Source organism: Alligator mississippiensis, chromosome 3 (genome assembly GCF_030867095.1).
Source record: "Alligator mississippiensis isolate rAllMis1 chromosome 3, rAllMis1, whole genome shotgun sequence".
Taxonomy (NCBI): Eukaryota; Metazoa; Chordata; order Crocodylia; family Alligatoridae; genus Alligator; species Alligator mississippiensis.
The window spans coordinates 244419926-244446833 of NC_081826.1; the positions used below are offsets into that span (position 1 = coordinate 244419926).

Below are 26908 nucleotides of genomic sequence, written 5' to 3' on the forward strand. Positions count from 1 at the left end.
AGTACATTAAAATTAAAATGAAAAGTCCCTGCACCTTATATTACTTGATGAGCTTTTCAGAAATTGTCATAATTGTGTGAGGTTTTTTAATGACTGCTTCATGTAAAATACCTTTGGTAGTGCAAGATCAAAGCAAGGCAGAGATGTCTGCTACAAGATGATAATTCAGGTAAACACACTCAATGGTAAAAATGCAAATGTTGGAAAATGATTGACTTTGCTTCCATTTAATGTTTATTTTCCCTGCCAAAGCAATGACAAATTCAAACTAATTCCACCCTTGCTACAGAAAAAAACTATTGAAACAACTAAAAGTCAACTCATTTCCATTTTTTAACTTAACCTAGATCTCTTATTGTGAAACCTGCCCAAAGGCTTCATTTCAGTCAGGTTACCATTGTTCTCCAGGAACGTAAGAGGAAAAGTAAAACAAATTAGTCCAGCTACAAATTATTTTTCCAAAATAATTCAATACTTAATTAAAACAGTACCAAAACAAAGTATCCCTCCTCCCTGGCTAGCAGCTGCATTTCTTTCTATGCACACTGCTTACATCATAACTGCACTCAGTTCCCATTGAGCAACCCCAACCAGAATCCAGAATGAACTTTTAAAGCATTACATTATGATTTGGTCTCCCTTATGCTCTAGTTAATCCAGCTTTTCACATATTAGAACATTGTGGTATGATATAATGATACCACTCTCAGTTACTTGCAACAACATATCATTATTAGAGGCCTACTTAATTTGCGGTTTTGCGGATTTCATGGAAACTGCAAAATCCAGGACTGTTCGTGAAATCTGCCAAATCAACAACAAAAAACCCCTTAATAAAAATAAAATGCTGGCTGCCTAGTGGAAACCAGTGGTCCTTGCTGCCAGGAGGGGAAAGCACCAGCTGGCGGGGCAGCACAGGGTAGCAGACAGGATGGCACCTGCCCCGTTGTCCCTCCTGCCCCCACAGAGGCCTGTCCCCCAATCAGTGCCAAAGTGAAGGGCACTTGAAGGGCAGCCAGCAATCAAAATGGCAGCTGCCCTCCAGACCCTCTTCTTCTCTCCGGGGATCTTTTCGCCAATCAGTGCTGAGGGGCAGGGCTGCCGCAAAATGACTGCAGAATCAGAATTTACTCCATGATCAACCCATGAAAATTGGCAAGTTTCCCTGCAATTTAATTAGACCCCTAGTTACAGTACAGTATAAATATATAGTACAGGATTGGTGCTTTTTTATCTTGGATGCTATGCATGCATGTGCGCATGCATGCAGACACACATACAGAGTAGAAGTAGAGTAGATATGGCCCCTACCCCAAACTAATTGGGAAAAAGATGCACCATAGGAGTACAGCCAACAATACAGTTTGGGGGGTGGAGGCAAAGGTAACTGTTATAGTTCATGCAGTCACATGTTTGAATAATGTGTCCATTCTCCATGCTACTTGTTTCTATTAGAAGTATCTGGTCCTGCTGAGTTTCTCCTCCTCGGGTGATTCTGGAACCCTCTTAAAGGTCTGTTTTTTTCTGTAGAGGACTTCAAATTGAATTCTGTAGATGCACATGTGCTCAGACAAATCAGCGTAAATCTAGAGTAAGTCCACTGAAGCCCACAAGCTCTTCAGACATTAATATCTTCCTACATGTTGTGTAAAGCACCAGGTGACCTATGGAAATACATAAACAAACAATAATAATGGCACAATTAAATTACCATTATTCATACTTATGATGCCCATTTACACATCAGGTACTTTCAGCACCAAACCCAGAATTCAAGTTTACCTAATGAAATGCTATTTTGTTATTTACTATTTGCCTTTTTGTCAGACCCATTCCATCCTTGTGCTTCATAGAAATATTAATATTCCCTCCAATACAGGAGTCTTTCTGTATGAGAGCATGTTAGCACGAAGAAATGTCAAATACTCTAATTCAACTGCTTTTAGAAAACAGACATAAAATTGAGACTATAATAGTATAAATAGAGATGTGAAATTACACTCCAGCAGAGAAAGAGAGAAATAGAAAGACACTGAGACTGAGTTACAGACAGCTAGACATCCATTACATGTCTATATTGAAACACACTTATTCACAATAAGAGATGCACATTTATCCACATCAGCACACAAAGCATTATACTAATTTTCATTTGTGGGAATTCAGAAGTGGCAGGGACAACCATTCTTAATTTTCCATCCCATACAATCCCCTTCCAGAGAATGGCTAAAATGTTTCTGAAGAGTGGCAAAGAATATCTCTCAGATATGGCAAGATGCCTATTTGACACCTATGTTTTATATTAACATAACACCTCAAGAGCGGACACAAAATGTCAGAGAAGCTTCAGTGTCATTGACTTTCTTCCTTGCATGCTGGGGCTGATTGACTGTACTTCTACTGTACTGTCTTTTCACCCACAAAGAAGTAGTTCCACAGGAAAAATACACAAGCTGTGTGTGATTCCAAGGACTAAGCACCTGGGTGAACCTTTAAAACAGCTCCTGGATTCCCCAACAGTAAAGGTGTAGCTGACCACAGTGCAACAGCCATGACAAGGTATAAAATTATTAATGTAAAACAAAATAAATTGGGGAAATGTTTGAATTTATTTAAATTTTTACACTTAACTCCTCCCCCTCCCTACAGGCTCTGCATACTTAATGGGGTGGAACCAAATTGATTACAATTTAGTGGAAATGAGGGTATTAGAGCAGATTAAATTCATAGGGACTCCACACAGGATCAACTATGATGTTAATAACTCTGATTTTATTACAGTTCTCATCGCATTTATTTATTTATTCCATTTCTGTGTGACCCTTCCCAAAATTGGGAGTTTGATTCCAGGAACTACAAGTTCAAGATATACTGGGTGCATCTACATGAAACACTTAACGGTGAATTAGCATAGTTTACTGTGAAGTAAGCACATGGATCTACACGTGCACATGCTTACTTCACAATAAATCTCCCTAATCCCGAGTAAATTTGCTACCTGCAAATGCAAGTAGTAAATTTACCTGGCATTAGTAAGAGCACCATAGCACTTGCAGAGACATCTGGCCAGGAGCCATATCTGATCCTGGTCAGCCTTCCACCAGGGGGCAGGGGATAGCTACCTGCCCCCAGGAGCTGCCTGCTGCTGGGGTGGGCTCCGCCACAGGAGCCTGGGTATGGATTATGTCCTCCTGTCTCAAGAGCAGCGAGCTCCAAGGCATTGCAGATTGTGATCACAGAGCAGAGGCTAGGAGATCCTTATCTCCCAGCCCCCCCATCCACCATGACGATCAGGGAATGGGGGGCTGGGAGATGCTTATCTCCCAGTCTAAACCCTGTGGTCACAAGGCTCAGGCTGGGATACCCTTATCTTGCAGCAGCACCTCTGCCATCATGGGGCTGCTGCTCGGAGATGCTTATCTTCCAGCCTGAGCCCTGTGACTATGGGACTCAGGCTGGGAGATAAGCATTCTCCCAGAGACACTGTTGGGAGATAAGCATCTTACCCATGACCACAGGGCTAGGTGGCCATCACAGAGGACAGTCCGGTTGTCCTCTGTCCTCTATTGATATGAAACCTGATGCCTTTATGCCCTCTATTTTTCTCTTGAAGCTGGGATAGAGAAAGAGAAAAATGTTCTTTCTTGACAAGAAAAAATAGAGGACATAAAGGCATTGAGTTTCGTATCAATAGAGGACAGAGAAGCAGAAAATCGGGATGTCCTCTGTGATGACCACCCTACACGGGGCCAAGACCTGGAAATAAGCATCTCCCAGCAGTGGCTCTGCAGGTGCTGGGAGCTCTCTCCTGGCGGGGGCCAGGAAGTTTTTTCCCCACTCAACTCCACAAGCATGGAGCTGGGCTGCTGGGGAAGAGATGGGAACAGCCTGGGTAGTTTGTTCCCCTCTCAGCTCCACAAGCATGAAGCTGGGTAGGGAACAAGCTCCCCAACCCACACTCAATCACAGAGCAGGGGCTGGGAGCTCCCTGCATGGAGACAGTTTCCCGTCCAGCCTGGAGCTGGCTGGGACCTGCCCCTGACCAGGACAGTTCCCAGCCAGCCCCAGACTATGCGGGGAAGCACATTAAGCCTTGAGGTGGCTGAGGATTGTCCTGTTTCAGGCAGTCCCCAGCCAGCTCCGGGCTGTACATTCAGCCTTCCCCACTCAGCCTGGGGGTGACTGGGAACTATCATGGTCAGGGGCAGGTCCCAGCCCTGTTCCCCGACTGGGTTTTCAAGTCATGGGGCTTAGAAAGAGCTGCAGAGGTGGGGCAGGTGCCAGCTGCTAGATGCCTCACCAGTGGATCGGGGTAGGGGGTGGGACTTGCCTCACCCCTGAAGCTCTTTCCAAGCTCTGTGCCCCTTTTCAGGGAGCCAGGACCAGGAGCTCCTGGCTACAGGGGCAGGGGGACATTCTCCCTACCCCAGCAGCAGGCAGCCCCCCAGGTGCTCCCTGCCAGCCTCTGGGCTAGCACCCAAGGGGAGCCTGGAGCTCCCACCAGTGGCCACAGGGTTGCATTGCAGGTCTGCAGTGAACTAAAAGCAAATCTACACCCTGATCTCTGCATGTGTAGACACCTACCCAAAAACACTTACTGTGCAGTAGCTTACTGCACAGTAAATCTAGGCTGAACTAAACACATGTGTAGATGCGCCCATTATTACCTTAGAACCTTGACTAAATCTAAGCCTCAAGTTTCCTTAAAACTTGGGATTTATCATTCATTTAATAACGAATTTTCCTACTGCTGTTGAACATCCTCAACCTGTAAATGCCAGTCTTCCAGGTACAGGAGGTTCTCTTGATTTAATGGGGTTCTTACTTCTGGTCTGGAGAATCAGAAGTAAGATAGTATATTGGTCCCTTCTTTCTATCAGGTTTTCACATCGCACAACTGCTTTAAGGAAGATTTCACCCTTCACATATTAGCTACTACCTATCTTTGGTATTTCCAAGATGAGCCATGAGGCTGAGTGTCCTCCCACAAAACAAAGAAAGGAAAGATAATGACTGAAGCGTCTAAAAAATTAGATACTCCCTCCATCCCATTTAATCCTTAGTTCAAGAAAGAATGGGTTTAATTCTAAATGTATGCTTAAGTGCTTTGCATAATGAGAACAAGGGACAATGAACTACTTCAAAGGGCTGGTAAGCAACTTTTAAAGACTCATAGAAGTTCAGAAATACTATGTTTGATCTCAATACAATCTCATAACTGAAGTGCCAGCTGATTGAACCAGTGTGGACACCCCAACACATTATTTTTATAGAAATATCCCGTTGTAATATTGCTTTCGAAAAAGATGCTCCAAGTCATCCACAAGTTATTGGGCTTGATTCTGCTCGCTCAACTATTAGGAAAGAATAATATTTTTCACTATAGAAATCACTAGAGAAATTCTTATTCAGGAATTCTATTCAGGAGATAAGACTGGAACATTATACTGTTTTTTTCTAGTCTCAAAAATCTACTAACCTGTAACAGTAACTTAGTAACCAGAATACACAAATGTTTATGGAAAGGCAAAATTCCCTCCTTCAAAGGGAAAGAAGCTAAGTTGTCTCTCACTTTGGCCAACTTTGCTTTTGTGTCAAACAACTTAATGAGTCTTTTTAGCAACCATCTGTAATATTTTTGCCTTTACTTGCCGTCATGTGCTTTTTCTATTGTATGGCCTTGAATTTTTAATTCATGTGTCCTTGGGTCTCTCAATGCTCTTTTTTAAAGATTGTTTTTAAAGCGTGATTTTCATGATCTTAAAAGGAAGTGGACTGATGTCTGGAGACTAAAGTCCTCTATCTGCAGAGTAGATTTGGTGCAGGCAGTAGCTGGGCGAGCTTCACTGTCCTTGAACTGTAACCTAGTGGGAACAGTTCTAGGAACGTGATCTAACCGTTTACTGAGATACCGACTGTTAGAAAGGAGGAAAGATTAAAGGGAACTTAAAGTAGAGATAGACAAAGGGAGCTGGAAGAAGAAATGGAAAGGAACTGCAAGACAACAAGAGGCAGCAAGAAGCAGCAGAGAATGAGAAGGGATTGGGAGGAAGATAAAGGACAAGAGGCAGTATCTTTTTATTCTTTTAATTTTTATTAGTAAAAATTATTAAATAAAATAAGTGACAGGAGGACCTCACAACATTTCTGAGATATAAATATGCTGAGGATATATTATATAATCTCACATAAATATTTCATCCACATACATTTGGGATGGCTGTATTATACAAAAGCAATGAACAATTACTAATGCAGGTCTCTGAAAATAAGTGATGGCAAAATCTGTACACTATGCCATATCATATGCAATATGTGGTTATAGAAAATCTATCCTTGGAATATTTTAGAAAGCATTACATTATTTTTTATTGGGATCTTTTTGTATACCTACACTTTTAAACCCAAGTTCCCTAAAAAACTACCTGCCCAGCTTTAGCAGATTCAGAAGGAGCCCAGGCAGGCTGTAAAAATCAACAGAGACACCTTTTTGAATCCAAAAATGTGATGACTAAAAAATCTTACCACAGGATTTTTCAAGAGTAGAAGCATACCTTTCTACTTTTAGGTTTCTCCCATGTCCAATGGCATAAAATCCCAGCTGAACTCTATTGTATCAGATATGAAAGTAAAGTAATTATATATTTTTTGTGTATAAATAAAGGTTACTGACCACAGATGAATTCCCTGATTCTTAGGCTCTGAGTAGGTATGATCTGGTGAGTGGACATGCATCTGGGGAAAGGAACGGGGAGCATTTTTTGACAGGTTAATTTAAGGGAAAAAAAGAAAAAAAGTGCCTGTTTGTAATTTTAGAATAAGTCCCAGAAGATAACTAGGCAGCATTGAGACCAAGTGATCACAGAGGCATGATAGATTGTCACGTCTATCAAGTTCACATATGCATTTAATGTGTTTTACATATTAGGTATAGGAACATGCATAAACGTTCTAAACAACTTCTCTGAAAACATGCTGAAGCTTCCAAGCAAAAAATAAATTTCTTTCACAATTGTCTAAGATTAGGAGGACCTCATTTATTCCCAACTTTGTCACGGCCTGCTGCCTTGCTTCAGTCTGGATTTCAGTTTTCCCATAGGTAAAATGGGATTAATGACATTTACACCTCTCTTTATAAAGTCCTCTGAACACTGAAAATGGAAAGTACTACATATATTATTTTTATTCTATAGCCTATTTCATATTATGCTAAGGCCCCTGGGTGCAAAGTGCCAAGAACTAGATCCTCCAAAGGATGAGGGTCTGAATGAGACTTGGGCAGAATTTAGTACTTAAGTCCATAGGGGATATCCCTCAGATCCTATACTTATTATGTAGGCACCTACATCTTCCACCAATAAAGTTCCCTGGCAACCTATACTTTTCCTTCTTCCAAGAAATATTTCTGTCTTGTCAATGCTAAAAAACTTAGCCCCTATCTTATACCTAAGTCCCCTCAGGAACCACACATCAGGTGGTTGAGGTTGAGGAAGTAGAAGGATTGTGGGTTAGGCTACATGGGGGGCAAGGAGAAAGGGATTTGGTGGTAGGGGTCTGCTACAGACCCCCACACCAAGCAGAAGAAATAGATGCGGGGCTCCTTAGGCAACTCTCGGAGACCATAAAAGCTAAAGAGGCGGTAGTCATGGGGGACCTAAACTACCCAGACATCTGCTGGGAGACGCAGACAGCAAGGTCCCATCGCTCACGCAGGTTTCTAACCTGTATACAGGACCTCCACCTGACACAGGAGGTGCATGGTCCCACTAGGGGGAATGCCATACTGGATCTGGTATTGGCAACAGGAGATGACATGGTAGGGGACCTCCAGATCGGTAGCCATTTGGGAGACAGTGATCACCTTATATTAGAATTCAACATAAGACGGCGAGTGGGTAAGGTAACTAGTAGGGTGAAAGTGCTAGACTTTAGGAAAGCTGATCTCAATGCACTCAGGCGATTAGTCAAGGACACACTGCAGAGTAGGAGTTTTGAAGGGATGGGAGCCCAAGAAGGGTGGCTGTGCCTAAAGAAAACGATCCTTCGGGCACAAAGCAAGACGATCCCCGAGCGAGGCAAAAGAGGGAAAGTGGCCAGGAGGCTTCCATGGCTGACCAGAGAAATCCAGGGCAGCCTAAGGGCCAAAAGGGGAGCACATAAAAAGTGGAAACAGGGTGAGATCACTAAAGATGAATATACCTCCTCTGCTCGTGTTTGTAGGGAGGCAGTTAGGCGGGCCAAAGCTACCATGGAGCTGAGGATGGCAACCCAAGTAAAAGACAACAAGAAATTGTTTCTTAGATATATTAGGAGTAAAAGGAAGGCCCAGGGAGGAATAGGACCACTGCTAAATGGGCAGAAAAATTGGTGACAGATAGGGGGGACAAGGCTGAACTCCTCAACGATTTCTTTGCCTCAGTGTTCCTAAGCGAGGGGCACGACAAGTCTCTCACTGGGGTTGTAGAGAGGCAGCAGCAAGGCGCCAGACTGCCATGCGTAGACCCTGAGGTGGTGCAGAGTCATTTGGAAGAACTGGATGCCTTTAAATCGGCAGGCCCGGATGGGCTCCATCCGAGGGTGCTGAAGGCACTGACCGACATCATTGCAGAGCCACTGGCAGGAATATTCGAACGCTCGTGGCGCACGGGGCAAGTCCCGGAGGACTGGAAAAGGGCTAACGTGGTCCCCATTTTCAAAAAGGGGAGGAAGGAGGACCCAGGCAACTATAGGCCAGTCAGTCTGACCTCCATCCTTGGTAAAGTCTTTGAAAAAATTATCAAGGCTCACATTTGTGAGAGCCCGGCAGGGCAAATTATGCTGAGGGGAAACCAGCACGGGTTTGTGGCAGGCAGATCGTGCCTGACCAATCTAGTCTCTTTCTATGACCAGGTTACGAAACGCCTGGACACAGGAGGAGGGGTGGATGTCGTATACTTAGACTTCAGGAAGGCCTTCGATACGGTATCCCACCCTATACTGGTGAACAAGTTAAGAGGCTGTGATGTGGATGACTGCACAGTCCAGTGGGTGGCGAATTGGCTAGAGGGTCACACCCAAAGAGTCGTGGTTGATGGGTCGGTCTCGACCTGGAAGGGTGTGGGCAGTGGGGTCCCGCAGGGCTCGGTCCTTGGACCGATACTCTTTAATGTCTTCATCAGCGACTTGGACGAGGGAGTCAAATGTACTCTGTCCAAGTTTGCAGATGACACAAAGCTATGGGGAGAAGTGGACACGCCGGAGGGCAGGGAACAGCTGCAAGCAGACCTGGATAGGTTGGACAAGTGGGCAGAAAACAACAGGATGCAGTTCAACAAGGAGAAATGCAAAGTGCTGCACCTAGGGAGGAAAAATGTCCAGCACACCTACAGCCTAGGGAATGACCTGCTGGGTGGCACAGAGGTGGAAAGGGATCTTGGAGTCCTAGTGGACTCCAAGATGAACATGAGCCGGCAGTGTGACGAAGCCATCAGAAAAGCCAATGGCACTTTATCGTGCATCAGCAGATGCATGACGAATAGGTCCAGGGAGGTGATACTTCCCTTCTATAGGGCGCTGGTCAGACCGCAGTTGGAGTACTGCGTGCAATTCTGGGCGCCACACTTCAAGAAGTATGCGGATAACCTGGAGAGGGTCCAGAGAAGGGCAACTCGTATGGTCAAGGGCCTGCAGACCAAGCCCTACGAGGAGAGACTAGAGAAACTGGACCTTTTCAGCCTCCGCAAGACAAGGTTGAGAGGCGACCTTGTGGCTGCCTATAAGTTCATCACGGGGGCACAGAAGGGAATTGGTATTTATTCACCAAGGCGCCCCTGGGGGTTACAAGAAACAATGGCCACAAGCTAGCAGAGAGCAGATTTAGACTGGACATTAGGAAGAACTTCTTCACAGTTCGAGTGGCCAAGGTCTGGAACGGGCTCCCAAGGAAGGTGGTGCTCTCCCCTACCCTGGGGGTCTTCAAGAGGAGGTTAGATGAGTATCTAGCTGGGGTCATCTAGACCCAGCACTCTTTCCTGCTTATGCAGGGGGTCAGACTCGATGATCTATTGAGGTCCCTTCCGACCCTAACATCTATGAATCTATGAATCTATGAATCAGTCATTGGCATCCTATATCCTTGAGGCTCTGAGTACACCTAACATACCTATAGGTTGGGCCTCCTCATAAAACACAGTGGCCTCTACTTATTTCATTCAAGAGGGGAAGGTGGTACCATCACACTTTATACAGTGGAATAGTGACTAGAGCAGAGCCATCCCTAGGGGTGTGCTGGGCCCAGGGCATATCAGCCTGTGCGGGGTCTGGGGAGGGGGGGTGGCGAGCAGCTGGAGCCAGCAGAGCGGTGGGATGGCAAACAGCTAGAGCTGGCAACGCTCGGCAGCAGCAGAGCCGGCGGTGGTCCGCAGCAGCGCCATGTGGCGGCGCCTGTACGGGCTGTTGATTCCAGTCTGAGAAGCAGGTGCCAGTTAGGCTTTGCAACACTGTATAACAATGCCTAGCTCTCTTTACCCATCTAGCTATAGATACTTAGAACCCTCTCATCCTTCCAACTCCCACTCAAGTCAATGAAAGCCCTTATCTCCCAAGAAGTAGAAGACATGCAGTCAGGCCCTAAACATTTAGGTCACACACTTTACTGTAAGCATCTGTTTCAAAGGGACTTAGACATGCTTTTTAAAGTCAAGCACATTCTTACATATCCTTCACGAGCAGGGAAACTTTCCTGAAATGAAACCTTAAATACAGTTGAAAACATATTGTCTTCCAGTAGATGCTAAAGCCATTGTGCAGATATGCATGTAGAACAGCTTGCATTGTATATTTTAAGTTAGTCACTGCTTTCCTGAACTTGAGGTTCTTTTTCTCCAACTTGAGGTTTCTTTTTAGCCAAGTAAGCTGGTCCAAACCAGAACCTCATATTTTGATAACTACATTGTTTTAAGTATAGGTTTTGATTGTATATTTTTTATTCAGTTATTTGGATGCACATGTTTCATATGTTCTGTGCTGGGTAATCATATGAGAGTCCTCCATCATCATCATCATCAATGGCTTTCCATTCAGGGTTTGGTGGCACAAACCAGATCTCCCTGCAATTGTCTATTCAGTGCTAATCTTGCCGCCTGATTGATTGGCAGTTCTGTCCATTCCTTTATGTTCTTTTATTCATGCTCTTCTCTGTTTTCCCCTTCTTCTTTCTCCCATGCATCCTTGAATGATTGTCTTCTCTGGTCAATCCCTTTCTTTCCCAACCATATATCCAAAGCATTTAAAACTTCATTCCCGTCATAGTGTCGAAGGACATCCTTCATAAGGATGAATGACTCTACATTTCTAAAATTAAACTGGCTCTTTATGAAGAGAACTATTTATAGAAATGCTGCAACTGCAGCTTGCATTCAAACCACTGCTGACAAATGGACTTCCTGGTGCTTCCTCCAAACTATTTTCTCCTTTACTCCTGCAATTTGTGCTTCTCCATTTAAGTCCCACACAGGTTGCTCCACTAATTGTTATTTGCAGTTTATCTTCCTAGTAATAGAAGAATGGTAATAGAAGAAATGTATTTTCCCTTCTTGCTTGGACACTGAAGATGCTTGTGTGTTAAAAAGAAAACAAAAAGCAAAAAACAGCATAGAAGCATTCAAGATGGAGTAACAGACATTTATTTTACACTTTGCATTTATAACTGAATTAATTTTCCAGCTAAGAATTTAACACTAGAAAAATTACTTTCTTTTAACACTTTTCAGGACAGCTACAAATTGTGCTCCTAACAAAATCTTTATGCTTGGTAATTATTTTCTCCCAAAATTTTCAAGTTGCTCCAACTATAATATTGAGAGTGTAATAACATAAATTTGAATCATAAATAACCCTGACAATTATCTTACATCAGAAAAAAATCTGCTACAATTATCTTCAAAAGTTTAAAAAATGCTCTGCCTATTTTGTCATCCAATTGACTTTTGTAATTTAGGAAAATAAAAGCATAATATTAGTCTGAACCAAAAGGCCCTTCATATAGTACCATACCACATCACAAGTCCCTCAATACAGATATAATTATTACTACTACAATGAAAAATTATATTCCCAGACAACTAAAGGGAACCTAAATAAACACATGTGTAAACACCCAAGAAAATAAATGCACCTCTAGGAAATAGAGTAACAGTCTATTAACAGACATTGCAAAATAGCAATAGGGTTTGGACAGAAGACACAGGGGAAACCCTTTCTTTAATTTAAAAAAAGGTATACAATATCCTTGATATTGTGTAGTCTCCATTTTCAGATTTCAGGAGCTTTTATAAAATGTGCTTAAAAAATGTCCTTAATAATACAGTTATATTAGTAACTTAAAAACCTCATATTTTTGTCATAATTGCAAAAAATATGAAAAAAGCAGACAATATTCATTTGATAATATTTTTCCAATTTGAACCTGTCAGCTCTAAACAGTTTGGCTGAGACAGACTTCCAAACATAAATGTACAGAGCACCCTGCCCTAGGTAACTAAGACTTGTAGGGGATTTTAGAGCTTGTCTACACTGGAAGAATCCCTTTCACCATCATTATGCCAGCATAGCTGTGCCAGCAAAGTCTCAACACACGGCAATAGAAAAACTCTTTAAATACTACCTCCCTGTACAACAAGTTTAGAACAAAAGCCCTTGATGTAGCTTCACCCACTAGGGGTTTTGCTACCATAACTATGATAGTTAGTGGGTGTGTGAGCACACAGCTATTCTGATACAACTTTCGTAGTGTGGACTTGGCCTTAGAAAATACTACAGGGTAGACTTAAAGGAAATGCATAGTCATATGACTTTCTAGGAGTGCAAACGTGTCTGCATCTGCAGTGGTTTCTTTAAGATCTGCTATTGCTTATTTTAATGACTGCTGAGCACAGTAAGGGAGTGTGTGTGTGCATGTGTGTGTGTGTGTGTGTGCGCGCACATGCAGGCTCAGCCTTGCCCTACCCTGCCTTCTTTCTATTAAAATACTATTAAAGTTCTGAAGCACCATTTAAGTTCTGCTGAAAATAAAATAAGGTTGTGCCTTGATCCCTCAAGAATTGGCAGTTAAGAAGTATGAGCAATATTTCCTGCCTCATTGCTATGCATCTGCACATTTTAAGAATCAATGCTGAATATTTAGAACCAATATTAAGATTATACAGGGATAGGTATATCTAGCTTTTGTGAGACTCTCACCCTATACACACAAACACATCTATATATACCTATATCTATATAGATATAGATATATACATACACACATCTATAGCTAGATAGATAGATAGCTATAGGGCCAGATTCCCACAAAAACCTTTTCTATATCATTCTGGCTATATAACAGGACTATAATGGGAAGAAATTATACCCAGTAATATATGGCTAGATATATCTATTCCTATATACTTATATATGCGTTTGTGAGAATCTGGCCCTACACACACACACACACATACACACACACACACATATATGTATACGTATACATAGTCAGATTCTCACAAAAGCCTTTATATGTATATACAGCCATATATTATTAAGATTATATAGGGATAGGTATATCTAGCCTTATATAATATAGCTCTGTATATATATATATATATACACATATAAAAAGGGCCAGATTACCACAAAATATTACCATATAGGGCCAGATTACCACAAAAGTCTTTCTACAGTATATCACTCTGGCTGTATAAGAACTCTATAGTGGAAAGAAATTAGACCCCCACTGTCCCAGCAATGTGTTAATGAGAATCAAGCCAGTAAACAGATACTGTAACCATCTCCATTGTAGAGAGCTGCTATGACAGACCATTCCCTAGGTGACTGTTACCATGCTGGGTGTATCACAGGTTTGGCAATAAGCACTATAAACTCTCTTAAGAACAAGGCTCTTCAGGCTCCAGCCCTGGGTAGGTTACCATAAACACTTGCAGTCTAATGAATAACAAAGTATTGCTTTACTACAGCTATCAGAAATAAATGTTACAATTATTATAGGCAGTAAGTTACAAACAAAAGTTAGACCAACAGTTCCTGACTCAACCCCCTCAGGGTAGGTGGATCCTACCCAGTAACAGCTGAGTTCCTCCAGCCTAGTTCCAGGGTTACTCACTCCAAGCCAGGGTGCAATCCTTTTATCTCTCTTGTTCAGACCGTTTCACACAGGCCTGTTGTTTGCAGGCTGCTCCAGGTGGTTGCACCTCTTGGCCATGGCTGGGTTTCTTCCCAGCACAGTTTGCTCCCTGATCCAGATGTAAGTTGTGTCCCCACAGTTTGTAAAGCAAAAGGTCTTCTGTCTTCAACCAGCTCCAAGCCAGCTGTCTCCTGGGTCAGCTCCATTCCAATCTTACTTCCCTCACTTGTAATGTGGAGGCTCTGTATGGAGTCCCCATCCAAGCTGGCAGTCACACAGGGGTTTTTATTTCTTTTGCCCAGTAATGAACCAGCCTGCTTCTCACAAGCTTATTACTGCCTGGAGTCATCATCATATCCTTTTATTTTTTCACTGAAGAACTTTTCAAAGCCTATTTTCTAATAAGCATTCTAAGTTCTTAGGCTGAATATATTTACAAATTGACATGATAGTTAGGCACAAGTCCTGATTATGAAAGAGATGCTTCAAGTCTGATCTTGTGTACGTGGGCACCTATTATGTGGAAATCCCTAATTTCACTGTGATGAGGGCCTAATTTGGACCTGATAATCTCCTAGTTGGAGTGGCTGGTGTGGCAGTTGTTTCACTTAGTTTGTTTGTCTTTGTATGCTAACTTGTACTATAGATATATGCATCTGATTTGATCTCTTCCATACCTCTATAGCAGGGGTAGGCAATCCCCAGCATGGATGCCAGAGCATGGCATGTAAAGGCTTTCTGCTTGGCACATGTGCCAGATGGTGGAGAAGCAGCCAGGGCCATGCTGCCAAAACAAGGATTGGGGCCCTAGTGGCTCTCCCTCCATCCAGCCCTGGCACACCAACATCTTACAAGTCAAGGTTGTGGGTGTTTTTGGCACTCTACCCAAAAATGTTGCCAACTCCTGCTCTATAGTTTTCTACAAACTTCAAGTAGAGTTGAACTAACTCCACTTTTGTTGAAAGGAGAATAGATTCTGAGCTAAAGTATGAAAATGATAGATGAATACAGTCTCATGGATTTCTTTCAGCATGAAAAGATTTTTGTTTGGTTGGTTTATGTTTTGTTTGTTTTTAAGGAGTGGGGGGGGGGGGTTGGACACATACTCTCCAAATGCAAACTCCAATCCCAGCTCATTGATAAACTACATTACTGTCTTATATAAATGTACCCCAAAGTGGGCATTTTATCTTAAGGGAAAAGAAAGAGATAAAGAAAATAAGTTATTTCCTTTAGGAGATCACAACATGCTGAGGAAAACAAGAATATAAACTTAAATGGTGTTGTAATCCCCGAAGAAAAACCTGCAGTAATACTGTGCCTACAGCAGATAGCTCACAAACATGTAAATCATTTTATCTATAAATAACTCAAGATTATAAGAAACTGATTTAAATAGTTTTATTCTAACTTAAAGCAAACAGGACTATTGGAAAAGAGAATTATGACAGACTAGGGATCCACCTCAATAAACACTATTAGATGCATTGCTTTAAAAGGATTCCTTTAAAAAAAAGAAAAAAGAAAGCAAAGAAGAAGAGAAGATGACTACTTATCTGACTGGTAAGGAAAAAACAAAGATGGAGAGAGTGGCCATATTATGCCTAGTCTCATAACTTCAGTGTTGTCATATTAAAGAATCACAATATAAAAAGGGTGCATATTATATCCAGTCCTCAACTCAGATTGATTTTCTAGGCTTCTGAGCATTTTATTAAAACAATATAGTTTATCAAGGCATTTATATTATGCTCGTCACCACAATATCTGAGAACTTGGAATCTCTGTTATATTTTTTATCATTATTGTCTTTTATCATTATTGTCTCAATTGGAGACCTGATTATATAGCAATGGGGACCTTTACCTGTAAACAGCAATATTCCTTGTAGCAAATCAGTTAGAATGAGTGAAGAACAAAGCCACCGCATTCAAGTTTACGCAGCTATCTCAGCATCCACACATAGCAAGTGTTCCACAAAAGCAAGTGACAACAGAGAATAGGACATGACCTAACTTCCAGCTTTCTAATATGTGTTTGTCTGGCTAGCTCATTGACTAACTAGATCATCACATGCTTACTATGCCTACCCACACTAGCCTGGTAGACATAACTTACACACAACTGGTGCAATGGAAGTACCCTGCAGTTTTCAAGCCACCAACTCTCTTCCTGTATGCACACAGCCTTCCAGTGATATCATAATGCATTACATTGCATTAGAAACCACACCAGCTTACTATTCTAACAGGTACTGGACATGAATCAGGACCCAGTAGGATTTGCTAGCAAGTTACAGTTGCATTCATATAAAGTGTGGGAAGAGCTCTCCCCATCAGTAGCTCTCCCCAGGATTCACACTCTACTGAAACTGGAGCAGCTAAGATGGGCCGGCCACCTTTCAAGAATGCCTGACACTTCCCTGTCAAAGAAAATTTTCTACGATTAACTGTTAAATGGAGTACACTCTCATGGTGCACCAAAGAAGCAGTACAAGGACACCCTAAATGTGTCCCTAAAGAGCTTCAGCATCCACCTGGAGTCATGAGAACAAATCACTCGCGACCTTCCATCCTGGAGGTCATCAATCCAGAATGGAGCACTGGCCTTTGAACAGCAACGCATGGCAGAAGCAATGAGGAAACGTGTGGTCAGGAAAATGATAGCCTTTCATACCCAGTCCTCATCGCTTTCCTGCCCCTGCTGCAGCAGATTGTTCAAGGCTAAGATTGGGTTTATAAGTCACCTATGTACCCACACAACCTAGCCTCCACTCTCCTCCTTCTTTTTCCTCTCTCTTCTCCTTTTTCCTTTTGTCTCCTTTTCCCTTTTCTCCCTCCCTCCCTCCCTCCCTCCCTGTTTCTTTCCCATTTCTTTACTTTCTTCTCCCCATCCCCACTGGATGTGGTCATCTTCACTCATGAAGGACGAACAACATATAAAGTGTACAACTGATAAGACAATTAGAAAAGTCTGCTAGTTTCCCCACTTTTCCCAATGGCACAGCTCTAAATCACCACTGGCTGTGCCAGGCCATGCATCAGTATACATGCTCAATAGTTAACTTCAAAGAGCTCACTGTCTGACAGATGAACAAATGTCTTTTCTTTTGTGTGAGAGAAGTTGATTGCTATCCATGGACAATGGATACTCTTCCAATATCTACATGGTGTTAGATAGCTGTATAGGTAACCTGGACTTCCCTAATGGTTATGGAGTAGGATTTACCCATTATTCTGCACAGCTTTTCTTTGAGATCTCTCTTCAGAGCCAAATTGGCCCCATGGCAGTAGTACCCAGAGCTGCCTAATGACACCCCAAGTGACAGATCTTGGCCATTGTAAAGTATGCCACATCCTTTTTTATTATTATTTTTGGCCACCAAGTCTTATAATCACTATCATAATTCTACAACCATTTAACTTGCCTGACATGCCAAAATACACAGTTATTAATGGATTTTATGCTAGACCCTGAAGAAGGAGGAAGGACTGGCTTAGAAACATGGAGTCCTTTATTTATCCACAGATGAAGAATAGTTGTACACAGCTAAAATGCAAGTTTTTGTGTACTGAGGAGTTTCCTTCTCTATTACTAACCTTAGCTGCAGTTTACTAGAGACTCCTCCTTTAATTTAGGGGATAAGAGTAAAGTAGATGAGTGAGTTTGCTTCACTGCAGCAAGTAGAACTATTGTCATGTTTGTTTGGAGTAGCGGGGAGGTGGTGGTGGATTGTGGTTGGCTAAGAATTAACCAGAGTTCATTTCAAATTAGTTCTTATTTTAAAATAGGAGTGCTCAGCATTGAAGATTAAACTCTACAGTCCGCTTCACACTCTACTTATGTAAGATGTAGTAGTAATTTCTGTGCACATATCCCTCATTCTGCTTCGTTGTAATTCTGACACAACGTCTAAAACTATGCAAAGCCTCAGTAAGGGTATAGCATGAAGGGACTTCTGCAAGCACATGAAGTGAGAAACATGCTGTAATGCTACTGCTACTGCTCTCATCAAGAATTTCTACTCTTTGGTTTCTCTTTGTGCCATGACATCAAAGGAATATGTTCAAGACACATATGCAGCATGTATGTATGTAAGAGTTGGGTAATGAGAAAAAAGAAAATCAAGCATTCCTCTGGTCCGCATGTTGCAAAGGCTAGCTAATGACTGATATCTGGATCCATAGTCTAATTCCTCTGCTACAGTGACAATTTAGAGCACAAACATGTTCTAATATACGATATTTGCCAAGGATCTGCAAAGTCAATAGGGGATGGTCTAAAGGTGGGAGGAGCTAGATCAAAGCCCAACTCTCCTGCACACTTTCCTGACAAAGTAGCCTGGTACACAAAATCAGCAAAAAGTTAATTCTTCTATTGACTTGCTATATGCAAAAATATGATTACTGTCATTAATATCTTCTAATGGCAAGGACCTGTCGCCCTGGGTTGGGAACCATTGTGCTAGGCAAACAGGATTAAAAGAAGCCCCTGCCCCAAAGAGTTTACAGACAACTGATGGCAACACACAGTTGGAAGGGGCACAAAGAGACAATGCTGGTCTGCATGACAAGCATTTAGCCTCACTTTCAGTGAGTGATACCTACTTTCAGTGAGTATCAATGCTAAGGAACCATCTTTACCATGAGCTTGGAAAGTTCATTGTGCATTTCACCCTTGTACAATTTTTTCCAGCTGCTGCATTACAGCATTCTGACTCATAATTGCCTCAGCATAGTATATTGAAAGCTTAAAAAAAATTAGAGAAAAAAAATCTTTTTAGTGGGTGTTTCTAGCCATAACTTTAGCATTTGGTGGCATGATACATATCATCTTATCTGATTTGGTTTTGTAGCCATTTCCCTCCATATATTCCCCTTTCTGATTCTTTTACTAAAGGAAAAAAAGGAAAGAAAAAAAAAGAAAGAAACAGTGGTCCTCAGTCCTAGGGGTCTTTAAAACAGACCTAATTTCAGATCTGTATTAGGTTTAGTAAGTGAAAAACTGAGCAGTCTATGCTGCTAATTACAGTGTAAACATTTAATAAATATTCCTTCTTTTTATCCTTTGCCCTTTTCAAAAATGAAAGGTTGTAATTTACATGTACGATAGTTCCTAATTGCCTCTTCACAAAACCTGCTTGTTTTATTTATTTCCTATCTTCTTTTCGGAAGAGGTGGAGCATATGAGAAGAGAGCAACATTTCTACTCTAGCCTACATTTTTTCCTAAAGAAAATGTACACACACACAAAACATCAGAAAAATAGCCAAACTTTCTTATGCATCAAGCCTTATGATCTCAGCTCATTATTCTACTGAACTACTGAATTTTTTATTATAAAATGTGTGTGCATTTATGTATAAAATAATTATGCTTTTGCATCAAATATATATATTTTTTAATATGTAGAATATGATTATTACCCTGATACTGATAGAGGTTTTATAGCAAGTATGGTTGCAGGAACAGTTATGTTTGGGATCCATATGCAGGTTCAACTCATACATTCAGGCAGGACAATAAAGCAAGGAAAAAACAGCTGATACACAAAAGGGACCGTCTAGACAGTGCCCCATCAGTCTGGCTAAATTTGGTGCTGGCATTCCCAGTGGGATTGTAATATAATTGTTCTGGTGTCTGCGTTCATTCCCCCTGTCAAACACCATCCCAAATATACATCCTTTTTTTCAAATACAGCAGGCCCAAACTGTATCTCTGTATGGAAGCAGCTTTGAAATAACAACCAAAAGCAAATAGATCCTAACATACAGCAATACAGCCCTTTCAGTTTCTGGAAGGAAACATACACCATTCCTTAACTCAAAAAAGGAATTTTATTTCCAAGCATATCATAATGATTTTAGTTAAGAAATTGGAAATAAATTTGGAATAAAAAGACTCTGAAAATACAGAGTACCTTTGCATGGGCATATAGCAACGGCATCTTCTCCTCCTTTGTGTTTATTAACCTCTCAAAGAAAATTTAACAGAAACTCAGAGATGTGAAAGTGTAATGATGGCTATGGATCATAAATTCTAATGAAGGAAAAAATCTAATGAAAAAAGCAAAGTGGTAACAAGCAAAAGCATGAAAAAAATGTAAATGATGTCATTTCACCATTTCAGAGTTAAAAGAAATAAGGTCTCCCCCTGAATTTCTAGAAGCAAAATCTTATTTATTTAGATATTTTAACTGTTCGAGACATTTCATAGGAATAGAGTTAACAGATGTTGATTAGAAACACTTGTGCATATATTTTATAAAAAGCAGGAAAACAATAATATTATAGTTAGGAAACCATGCACATATTCAGAGCTTAACTAGAAGAAATTTCAAATGAAGAGGAAGTCCGTTCATTTTGCTATAAATGGCTATAAAATATTTAAAAATGAAAGCAAAGAAACAAAAATCCCTATTCTTTAGCAAAAGGAAATACAGAAAAGCTCTTAGATTTCCACATATTACTTTTGCAACTAGGTATTTTATTTTTACTTTTGGCAGAACCACCATTATTTATTAGATATTTAATATGACTGGGGCATGATTTAGGCACTTAAATAGTATCCAGAATAACAGTCTAAACAGTCTGTGTGACACTAAAAAACAAGAGTTACCATTGGTATCACATATTTTGGGCCCAAGCATGCTGCAATTCAAGTCAATGGCACAATTCCTATTGATTTAAATATGAGCAAGACCCGGTAGTTATTATTTATCCCATGCTCTTTTCATTGATGCAGTAATCTAGCAATAATCTAGCACTGTCCCCTTATCTTTTAGGCACTCTAATAAATAGCAGATATCAATCTGGGGACTGTCTATAGCTAAAAGTGTGGGCATCCAAAATAATCAGTGCCTCTCCTTCTGAAGGTTTTAGTTATGGAAACTTTGGGTTCAGCAACTTTTGTACACCTAGACTCAAAATCTGAGAAGAAAACCAATATAATAGTGCTGGGGTGTAAGGAGAGAAGTATTTGCTCAGGGGATACCAAGAAATTCATTGATCCCCAACTCACACAATCCAAAGGCAGAGCAAATGTTATACATACAGAACTACAGACTAAAGGGAGATATCTGAAAGGACAAAAATCAAGTGTAGATTTTAATTTTGAAATCTTTAATCCATGGCTTCCAAATGGACTAGACTGCGTAGATTTGGAGGGGGGAGGGATGAGGAAATGCAAATAGCAGTTTCAAGATGCTTCTCTGAAACTGCTCTTCTAATTTGGCTTTATGTGAAACAGAAGCATGATTTGCAATAAAAGACTAATGTGGCTGAGTGCAGAGATTCCTGTAGCTGGATTTTTTTTCCCACTTGCAGAGCTGCAGTGGTGGAAACTGAAGGAAAGGCAGTTCCTAGTCTCCTTTGAGATCAATCAGTATTGACAATAAAAAAATCGCAATTTTAGACGTGTTTTCCATACGATTAAATAACGTCCTGCAAGGGCTTCTCGGTTTTTAACTGGATTGAAATGAATATATTTGCGGCAGGACTCTTTGCAGATGACTAATGTGCCTTTGAATGGATCCAAAGTGGGTCTGCGATGGGTTTAGCTGGGGAGGGTGGGGGGGCAGACGGAGGTGTGGCAGCCCCCTATTTGGGTTGATGGAGCTGGGCCCGGGAATTGTGTTTGGTCTGGGGGGTGAGGTGAGGGCTCAGCAGTCTGGGATCCCAGGTTCAGGTTGGAGTCCAGGGAAAGGGATTGCTGCTGTGTGCGAGTTTCCCTTTCTGATCTCCACTGTGCTTGCTGCTGTTGTACTCCGCGGGTCCGGGGGGGCTGGAGGAGAGTGGGGGTGGGTTGTGTCTGCAGCTGCCCCTCTCACACTAGAATAAAAGAGAACTTTTTTTTCGGGAGGGGGGAGACGTGTGAATACCTTGCCCAATAAGAGATGAGGCATATTGAAAACTATATTAAATTACCCTGATTAACAATTTAGCCACGAACAGGGGAGCTTTGGGAGATCTCTATAGGCAGGGCTGGGGGCTATTCATGCCAGCAGCTAAGAGGTCGAAAGGTTTCTGAAGTTCACAGGCTCAGAGCCTTTGTTATGCTAACAGACAATCTCAAATCAGCTGCCTAGTGGAGTGTGAAATATAAATGATTCCTTGAGAACTTCCAATAAGTTGTCACTCTTGCTCTCCAAATACCAGGACAGGCTGCTAATTTCTAGCAGGCCCTTTTGCAACAGTGCGAGCCCTAAATGAATGCCTTTGTAGTTCGAATAATCTTTTCAAGGGAGCTGTCCTATCATACCAGGCCAAATGCATCTTGGTTTGGACTATTAAATGAAAATCAGGACTTTCTCGTGCTTGACTTCTTCCTGAGCTGCGCGGCCTTTGGGAAGGGTGGTCGCAACTCTGCTCCACAACTTAGCACCCACTGCAGGGGGGCCAGGGCATTAATAATATGCTGCAGACTGGGAGATACTGAAACCCTAGCCTTCAACCCCTCACCCCTGCTCTCAACAAAGCCCAGGACAAGATTTACGTGTCTCACCAGACGCTGAAGTTACCTTCCCCTCTTTCACCCAGAAAAATCCGGGCTGATTTAGGGCACTTCATACCAAAGGGCAAGTTCTAGCTTTCCCATGTTAAACCCAATCCTCTTGCAAAACAACCTGTGGCTAGTTCCCCTGCAGTGCAAGTTGGGGGGGAGGTGCATTACCTGAGATGAATCGGAGTTTGGATGATGGGGGGCAATGAGGGAAGGGATCTGAGCTTTACTAGTTCAGAGGACCTGAGGTTTGGGGTGGGAACAGAAGCAGCTTGATAGAAAACAGGCACATCGCTCTATAGCCCCTCCGTGCTCACAACAGAAAAAGGAGCAGAATGAGTTAATTATCTTTACACGGGGACGTTAATCCATTAGAAAGGGGTGATCTGTGCATATTCAGGGAAAAGCTGGCCACATGAATCCGTACTATTGTGGACGAAGAGAAAGCGAGCCTATAAAGGTAGTGCAAAGTTTGACACGTTTACAAGAACACAGCACAACAGTCTCCAACACGACAATAAGTTCAGTGTTTGCGGACAAAAGAGACGAGAGATTTTGCTTTTTATATTCGGCCCATGTTAGGGGACGGAAGGGAGCACAGTAAAGTATAGTCCTGAAAGACTTTTGGCTAGATCCACACACTCAGTTTGGTCAGGAGAGGGCTGGAAGAGCGGGACTTCGGAGTTGCCAGACAGCCTCAGAGAAAATAGCAACGTGGAAACTGTGTCTGCACCCAGTTTGACTTGAGGAAGGGGCTGCCACGCCAGGACTCGGGAGTGGGCAAAAATCCCCCGTGTCCATGACACTATTAATACATAGTGGGGAATGGCTTCTTTGTAAAAATGTGATAACTGTGTCCCTCCAAATCCTGAGTCATCCCCCCTTCTTGGAAATAGATTGACCGTCTTTCAAAAAAATTAGCCCGAAATAAAAGAAACAAAAAAGTTTGGTTCACATTCTCCCAAAGGTGAAAAGTAGACCTGTTTGGGTGCGAGAGAGAGAGTGGGTCTGAAAACACAAAAGGCACGAATTATCAATGTCTTCGAAGTTATTAATAATACTTAGCACTTTCACAGCGCTTTGCATTTGCAAAGATCTGAACAAACACAAATTAGAGCTGCTATTTTGTTTTTTTGCATTTCAAGCCTCTATTTTTAGGAAGAATTGAACGTTAATCTCCAATTCCTTTTTTTTTTTTTTTTTGTATTGAGGAGGGGAAAAACACACACACGCTCTTTTCGACCTGCTCTTAGAAACCATTTTTGCAAGTTGCCAATAATGGCATGATCAATAAGCTCTATGGCTATTTCTAATGCATCAAACAGCATGCATATTAATGACTATAAGAGTGATTGCTTTTATTCCAGTGATCAAATATCTTCACTCAGGGGTTCTCAAATATTTGCTGGTATACCTCTGATGTTTAATTTTGGCTTCTGTTTTTAACAAAACAAATACCAGTGAATGCAGAATGTTTTTGTGCAGGCAGAAGATAGCCCTAGATCATTAAGAGCAATATTCTTTCAGGATAGTTTTTTCCTTTTGCAGCTGACATCTTTCATCTCTGTCCAAAATTAGAACGGTAATCGTGTAATTCCTAACTTTATAATTTTAACTAAGTATACGTTTTACTAAAATATGATGTAAATAAAGTCCACTTGGGTAGCACGCATGCTCATCAGTCTTCTACGCTGGTCGCAGAAACAATTAAAACAATAAGCAAATAAATCCACCGAGAGGTTTCATAAACTCAGACAGCACAAAGTTAATCTGGAAATGAGAGAAGCAGACTTCCTATTTTGTCATTCTTGGATGGTGTATCTGCATATTAGCTTGCAGACAAATTAATCCGATTCACGAGAATAATATTTTGCTTACATATTTGCTTTTTGTAAATACATTTTAACCGAGATCCATACAATGCAAAAATTATGTTTCATTCATATGCATGAGTAAATATAAAAGGCAGATGTAGTCTGCTTGTAACCACTAGACAGTGATTGCTTGAAGTGCCAGAGGAAAGCAACTTTTCTCTAGTATATAAAATGATGGAATATATATATACACATACATTTTTTAACATATCAAGCACTATCTTCGGGGCTAATTAAGGTGAAAGGCAATATCACAACAAAAGGAAGGCTGAATGGAAAAGAACCAAGGATAAAAAGTGCAAGATGACACCCACAAGATGGCTGCCTTTTCATTCTTTCCCTATGATTATAGCCCAATTTCTACAGCAAAATTAATGTAAGATGTTCTTTACAAATACATTATTATTTTGTAAATCAGAAACAGGTACTACATCCGCCTCCCCTCCCCCAACCCCCCCCCCAAAACGTCTGCAAGCAATAATCAAATTTATTAAATACATTTAGGATCTATAAATATAAACATATTGTACTGTAAACATATTAGTCATCAAACTTACACCTACAAGTTTATGTGCGTGTGTGTGTGACAAACGTAATAAAATGTGGGAAAACAGGCAAAATAAAAGAGATCATGGTTTTAATAGGCAGGGCCGAGTAAGGGGAGATATGAGCAACATTGCACCGTTACTTTCTTTTAATAGATAAGAAAATAGAGTGCTAATAATAATGTTACTGGAATGGAAAAAAATAATTCTGATGACTTTCATTAGAGAAACTTTGGAGACTTGGATACGTACTATTTTCATACGTGATCTGATTAACTCATTTCACTGTGGCCAGACATCCAGTTATTTTAAATTACTATTTTAAAGGCAATATATGCAATATTCATCATTTGACTTATAATAATGAGTTTAAGACTATTATTTAAAAACAAAACAAACGTCACATTACGATAACGTCAAATTTAACCAGTAAGCTAAGATAAAAGAAGACTGGATATAAACTGTAAATAGTTTGGGTTTTAGCCCATTCAGCAAAATTGTTAGGTTACAAGGTTACTATGTGGGCAGAGACTACAGACGAAGAACAAAGCAAGTGGTTCAGTTCCAATAGGAAATATAATAAAAACCCCTTTATCTAAAAGCCATCAGGGACAAGCACTCAATACAAGTTAACAAGCAGGAACTGATAAGATAACATTTATATGAGGTCAGAAGTCAAATGCCAGTCAAAGGCTTTTAACCTCTTGGGTCATAAACAGGAATAGTTAAAACACATAGATAGTTATTTATCGGATTTTAAAGGTACCTGATCATTGTCAGTGAATAAAGCGATGATTAAACTAATTGGGATTTATAGAAGAAGAAGTTTGTACTCGTTAACAACATGCAAAGCCCCTAGCCTATAATTCTTCATTTTTTTTAAATTCCCCATTCTGTTTCCCATAAATCTATAGACCAAAGCAGACAGACAACCCAAACGCGAAACATTGTTTTAAAAACAGAAGCATGCACACTCAATACACGAATTGATCTGTGCAAACCAAGACTTGTCTAAGGATTCAATGGACTAAATATTTACAGTCAACAGACATAAAAGAACAATAAACAGCCTCCCCATTGTGGTGTTAATGGCACTGTCGTCCCGTCCCCACCTACACTTCATTGACATAAAAAAGAAATTCCAATATAAAAAGAGAGACGGATTTGTCTTTAGAAAAATATATCTTTTATTTTTTTAAATATGTTTATTTTTAAGCATATACAATTCATGTCAAGCAAAGATTTAAAATTGCTTAATTAGACTAGTTACTTAGCCAAGCAATTGCCATTCATTCTTTATTATCGAGTAATTTGTATTTGCTGTTGCAGGTTTACTCTCCAAATACTATCACTTTCACGTATTTAATGTCCAAAACGTGAATTTTGAGGGTATAATTAAAAGAAAGAGAGAAATAAAGTCTATCTATCTAGAGAGAAACAGGGACTGTTGTAAGGCCTTTCTAGGCCCACTGTTTCTTTAAACGGAGTTCACAATACACTAGACGAATATTGTGGATTTAAAATGCTTTTAAATATTTATCAGAAGTATTTTATCACCATATTCAAATGACACCTGGAGTGCACTCACCTTTATTGACAATCTCTGTTCTGAAAGTCCATTTGCTTCACGAAAGCCCCCCAAGCAGAACAACAAGGACTAACCGTTTTCATTCAGTTAATGTTTAGTAAAAAACCAAGCAACCTTAATCAGCATGCTGATTGCATCGTCAACTAACAAATAATTTACTACTCTGAGCATTGCATTCCATTAAAAGCTCATTAAATTTTCTGTTCTCCAATGGGAGCTTTAGCTTTTGAACTGCATGCTTTTGC

At 40.9% G+C, this 26908-nt stretch overlaps 1 long non-coding RNA gene across 1 annotated transcript; it reads right to left on the bottom strand.

The window, feature by feature from the left end:
* Nucleotides 1-211: 211 nt before the first annotated feature.
* LOC109282147 (uncharacterized) lies at nt 212-26908 on the bottom strand. The gene is made up of 2 exons (XR_002089033.2): nt 26664-26908; nt 212-1664 (listed from the first exon to the last, which is right to left on the bottom strand). It is a non-coding gene; the product is annotated as an uncharacterized LOC109282147 (long non-coding RNA).